A 5,792-nucleotide genomic window follows, 5' to 3' on the forward strand; every position below is an offset into this window, starting at 1 on the left:
GTCCACTGTTACTTCTAATCACATACCTTTATAACCTCATCATTGTATGGAACAAAAGATACTAACAACTGTAGAAGGAAATAATATTTCAATCATAACCAATAATTTCAGAAGAGAAAAATTTCAATTTGAAGAAATCTTCAATAGAAATTGTTATAACTACTTTCATAAGCTTCAACACCATTCCTCATGCAGTGATATACTTGTAAGAATTCAAACTTGAAACTTCTCAGGCTTCGTTTAACAAGTACAATGATTCACATTTCTTAATAGGTGTGATTGAGAAGTAACTTACACATCATTACTGTTTAATATAAAGGCAAGTACACATATATGTGGATATTTGTTCCCCAAATTATCCTATAGTGCTCAACTGGTTTTAACTGTGGAAATGCCAACAGAAGTAGACATTGGTAATGCCATGTGTTAATAACCACAATTCCTACACAATCACTTCCGATCCAATGACTATCAGTGAACAACTCCGAACTAAACAAGAAAAAAGAATAATAATTACATCACTCTTTGCTTAATAGTTAATACAGAAGTATCTATAATAATCACCATATTTGTTAGAATAAGAGTAAGAAAGTGGGCTATTTTTAAACATGTAAACACAACTACATCAAGACCGACGTGGTAAGTTAACATCCAGGGTTATGATTAACGGCGGCCCAGTGCATGAGGCTCCCGCCATTGCGGGGTCTGGGGAGGGCTAGATGTACGCAGCGTTAACCCTGCTTTACAGAGAGGCTGTTTCCGTGACTCAAACCCGTGACCACCAGGTTACAATGAATCAACTTTACCGTTGCGCCAGGGTTATAATATACCTTAAAATTTTCAGGAGTTATACATCATTTGTTCAGAGTTCAGATCAATTTTATGAACCCAAAATCCAAAGTATACAAACAGGAAAGCTTCCGCAACAGAGATGCTCCCATCTCGTTCGTTTTCTTCTTAATTGCTAGCTTCAAATCCTTCACCGTAGCAGAGTTCAACACTGTGACTTCTTAAAAAATAAATGAAATTGCATCAGTTTCTGCTGCTGCTTCATGGCTAGATTAAAATTTAACATGATAAGATACAATTAGAGAAAGAAAAAAAAACCAGATTCAAAAAGAGGGGAAATTATATTAGACTGAAATTTAAAGAAATACGATGAAAGAGATAAAGCCCAGAAACAATATCTCTCTTAAAATAGAGATGAAAATAGAGTCGGTTACAATCTAACAAGATGAGTATGATTAAAGAGACAAAACCCAAAAACATTATCTCATGGAAAAGCCACAAAAGGAGAGAAATGTGGTACCAAAGGAAGTGCTGTCCATCTTAAGGACAGATAATTTCATGGCGCTACCCATTTCAAAGCTGATTAAAGTATCGACATCGGCGAGAGTTGGTTTCTTGGGGACGTCGGCGAGGACGGGGTCATCGAGAAGGGCAGAAAGCATGGACTGTAACCGAGCCTTCTTCACACTATTGCTACTGTAACCACCCCCTATTGGATCCTCAGTCTTGGAGTTGGAGGACGAGATTTCTTCCATTAATTTCTCTGTCTTTGATTCGATTTCCTGGTAAAGGGATCCTTGCCTTCAGCTTGCCTGCACCTCAACCTGAATCTGAGAGAGAGAGAGTAAAAAACCTCGGAAGCTTGGCCCCAGTTTGGATTGCAGGAATAACATTTATTGAGGAAAAACTTACTTGGATTTTAGGGATATCATTATAGATTGAGGCTATTGATATTCTCAGCAAATGGTTTACTCAGGATTTCAAGCTTCACAACATGGCACATGCCATTGATAAGGGTATTAATTATTTCAATAATTGGTTCAAGTCCCCTGCTTGTTATGGGCATATTTGGTTCTAGGGTTTTTATTTTCATGGAAATAACATTCCTTAGAAAATGAAAAATCTAATGTTTGGTGAAGCTCTTTAGAGCAGATTTTGGAACACCCAGATAGTTCTTCCTGCAAAAATTAAATTTAGAAACGGTGGGTGGATATGCTCCAAACAACAACTTCTGAAAGAGAAGAATTTGGCTCAATTATTTAGGCCTAGATATAAACTAGCATGAAGGGACTGCCCATACGATTCTGGAATAGAGAACATAGTTTGGAATTCGATTGTACATGTGGCTGTTCCTTTCTTAAATGATGAACCTGGAAGAAAGCCAATATCTCCATGAAGCTAAAACTGCAATGTTTCAGATTCAAAGGACATTGAGCCTTGAGAATAATTTGCTACTGAAATAGTTACAAAGGAGACCACAATTTTGGTTTTAGGCAAGAAGTTCCAATTCTGTTTAATTCCCTTTCAGGCCTGACTTTTAGACAATGTTTTATCTTGAATTAACAAGTCCCAATTGATACTTACACTACCTCATCGAGGCTAAATTATAAATGATAAATGGCTTTATTTGCAAGACCTCTCACATTTAGATGTCATTTTAACCTTTGAAGCTGAGTTTTGCTAAAGCCAAGTTTGGTCATCATGTGATATTCCGACTTTGGACCTGAAAATTGGAGAACTTATATTTGCCAAACCTGCTGAAGTGTCTTTCTCACTTTCAAATTAGTGGGTAGTGACTGCTAGACACTTTGGACCCTAAAAGTCCATGAAAACTGCTAATAACTATGGGACAATATACAATGATTATGGATACTATTGGAGGAGAGGGTAAGATCTAATGTTGGAAAGCATGGAATCAGTGAGCCCTTTCAAGAAGAAATGCTTAAACATGTCTTATTGAAAGATCTTTTAATGTGTACAAAAGTCGATTCACATAGACAAATATGTACATTAGCCATGTACCAAGTGCAAGCTTGAAACAGAGACAAATATATTCATTCTTCTAAGAAACTCCCAATTACTCATATGTTTGATTCAAGTGGAATAGCCTTTAAATCAAATCAGACTAAACTGTAAGCTCTTAACAGCAGGAAACCAGAGTTAAACCCAAAACCAATTTTTCTCTAAAAAAAATAACTCCAAAATGTGCACCAAATTCAAATGAAAAAAGAAATAAAGTTTACCTGATGAGCCAGAATCAACCCAGTAGGCAATTGGAAATGGATGGTAAGTGAAGAACAAAGTTTTGCTCCAAAATTCTGACATTTAGAAGTTTAAACCTAAAGACTACGAAGCTGAAATTTTAATCCCAACTCTAAACCCTGAAAACGAAAATTCACAACCAACCAAAGACAGATTATATAATCTCTATTTTTTGATGCAAAACTGAGGTCCAATATAAAAAATACCAATCCCTGAAATTAGGGATTTTGTTAGTTGGGAAGTCATTGAATCAAACCTATGGGTAGAGTAGATAAAGGTTTACAAACCCAAAAAGGAAAAATGGAAAAAGATGAACTTACCGGAGGATATATATATATTTTTTTCGACTTGGATTCTCCAGTTCTAAGTAGGTAGATGAATCAAACCAGAGAGATAGAGAGAGACGTTGTACGGGCCGGGTCACAATTGACCCAGAATCTTACGGGTCACTATTTTGTGAACCAAGACTCCACCCGTATGGGCCGGGTGGACCTAGGGGGTCAACCAGTTTTTTTTTTTTTTTTTCCCACACTGTAAGGATGATCCAAATCGTCCATGTGATGGGCCATAACGTAAATAGGTTGCGCTCAAAATATCATTTCCATAGGATGATCCTAGCCCTCTGATCTAAGGAGGAATTGAATATTATTATTTATAGAGACCTCTACGGATCGGATGTCTAGGTTCATCCTATGGAAATGATTTTGGGGGCACAACCTATTTACGTTGTGTTCCATCACATGGACGGTTTAGATCATCCTAGGAGGTGGTCCGTACAGTACTTTTTGAAAAATACGAGACTATAAGGGCTTACACCATATAAAATCTTGATCATTTGGGTTTTTACGGGCACCCGCAGGTTAACCCAGCCCGGCCCAATTTTGATTGGTTGGGCCGGGCCAGGTCATATTTCAACGGATCACTAATTTAGTTACTCAGACCCAAAAATCTCCCCCAATAATTTGTATCTTAATAGTTCTTAGCGAATCATACATTAATTTGTAGGCCATGGATCACATGCTTCCAATTGTCAGATAAGTTTTGGGTTATGTCATCTCCATGGTGCCATATCATTCTTCAATTTTGTATAGGAAGTGCCTTTGCGGTGCGATCAAATAGAGGCTATTCCTTATAATCCTTGAACTCGTGAAAACCTATTACCCAACCATCTAATCTTGGTTAGGCCCAGTTCGTTTGAGATTAAGACAACCGATTGTCTGTCCAAAACCTATCATTGCTCAATAATAGGTTTTGGATAGACAATCAGTTGTTTCAATTATGATCTCGATGAACTTTTAGAAATGAGCACTTCTTTAGGCCATGTTTGGCAACTATGAAATTTCTTTAGAGTTTTTGCAAAAGAAGTTTTCTACTTTGTTTTATTTGCAAAAACAGTCTTCTAATTTGACAATTTACAAATAGACTCATCACATTTGAGTGAATTTTGCAAAATCCCGTCATTCCATCAATTTGCAACCAAAATACCCATTGATTTTTCTAACTCATAAAAAGATGAAATCCTCCTTGCATGTGAAAAGATGAAATCCTCCTTGTAAAAAGACTAGGGTGTGGGAATATCATTTCTACATATAATAGCATTTTTGGTACATGCTATGTATGGGTGTAAAATAATGGGTTTCACCGCATCATGAGGTGTAAAATTGTTGGCCCCACCCGATGCATGGGTATTATTAGGCTCGAAATTAAACATAATTTCGAGCCCGATAATAGGTTTTGGACAGACAATCGGTTTTCCCTTCATCGAAATCAAACAGGCCTTAGAAATGAGCACTTCTTTAGGAGATCCTGAATTATGATCTAGTTGAACTCTTAAAACTGAACGCTTCTTTAGGCCATGTTTGGTAACCATGAAATTTCTTTGGAGTCAAAACATGAGGTAAAATGGTGGGACCCACCTTATCGAAACATATACTGGTCTTTTTACAAGGTGATTTTCATCTTTTCCCATATAAGGGCCTTTTGGTATTTTTATGAGTAAAAAAAAAAAATCTACCGTGAGTATTTTGGTCACAAATTGATGACACGACCGGATTTGCAAAATTAAACTCATATGTGATTTTTTTTAGGGAAAACTACTAAAAAACCCCAAGATAAAAACGTATTTACCAGAATCCCCTAAATGTTTTCTTAATTACCAATAGCACCTGATGCCTTTTAAATTTTTTTCCTTTTATCCATTTTACTCTAGATACTTAGAAATCCCTAAAATCTCTCATTTCACAGCCTCAAAATCTCTCTTGCAAAGGCAACATCTCTTGTAAGATTTTATATGGTGTAAGCCTGTACAGTCCATTATTTTTCAAAAAGTATTGTACATGTCACACTGTGGGATGATGCGAACCGTCCATTTGATGGGCCCACCATAGTATGATCCAACCATTCATTTGATGGGCACACCGTTCTATGATCCAACCATCCATTTGATGGGCCACAATGTAAATAGGATGTGGCCCAAAAATCATTTCCATAAGATAATCCCAACCCTCTGATCTATTGAGGAACTGAATATTATGGAAACTGCTATAGATCTGACAGTTGGGATCATCCTATGGAAGTGATTTTTGGGCCACAATCTATTTACGTTGTGGCTCATCAAATAGATGATTTGGATCATACAACGGTGTGGCCATCAAATGCACTGTTAGATCATACTATGGTGTGCCCATCAAATGGTCGGTTTGGATCATCCAAAGGTAGTGGTACACACTTTTTTTTTTTGA

At 36.8% G+C, this 5,792-nt stretch overlaps 1 long non-coding RNA gene across 1 annotated transcript; it reads right to left on the minus strand.

The window, feature by feature from the left end:
• Positions 1–937: 937 nt before the first annotated feature.
• On the minus strand, positions 938–3,569 carry LOC143890829 (uncharacterized). The gene is made up of 4 exons (XR_013255261.1): positions 3,372–3,569; positions 3,033–3,170; positions 1,310–1,619; positions 938–1,009 (listed from the first exon to the last, which is right to left on the minus strand). It is a non-coding gene; the product is annotated as an uncharacterized LOC143890829 (long non-coding RNA).
• Positions 3,570–5,792: the final 2,223 nt, after the last annotated feature.

This window comes from Tasmannia lanceolata, unplaced genomic scaffold, assembly GCF_043159265.1.
Source record: "Tasmannia lanceolata isolate RefF3 unplaced genomic scaffold, GAP_Taslan_0.1 ptg000013l, whole genome shotgun sequence".
NCBI lineage: Eukaryota > Viridiplantae > Streptophyta > Magnoliopsida > Canellales > Winteraceae > Tasmannia > Tasmannia lanceolata.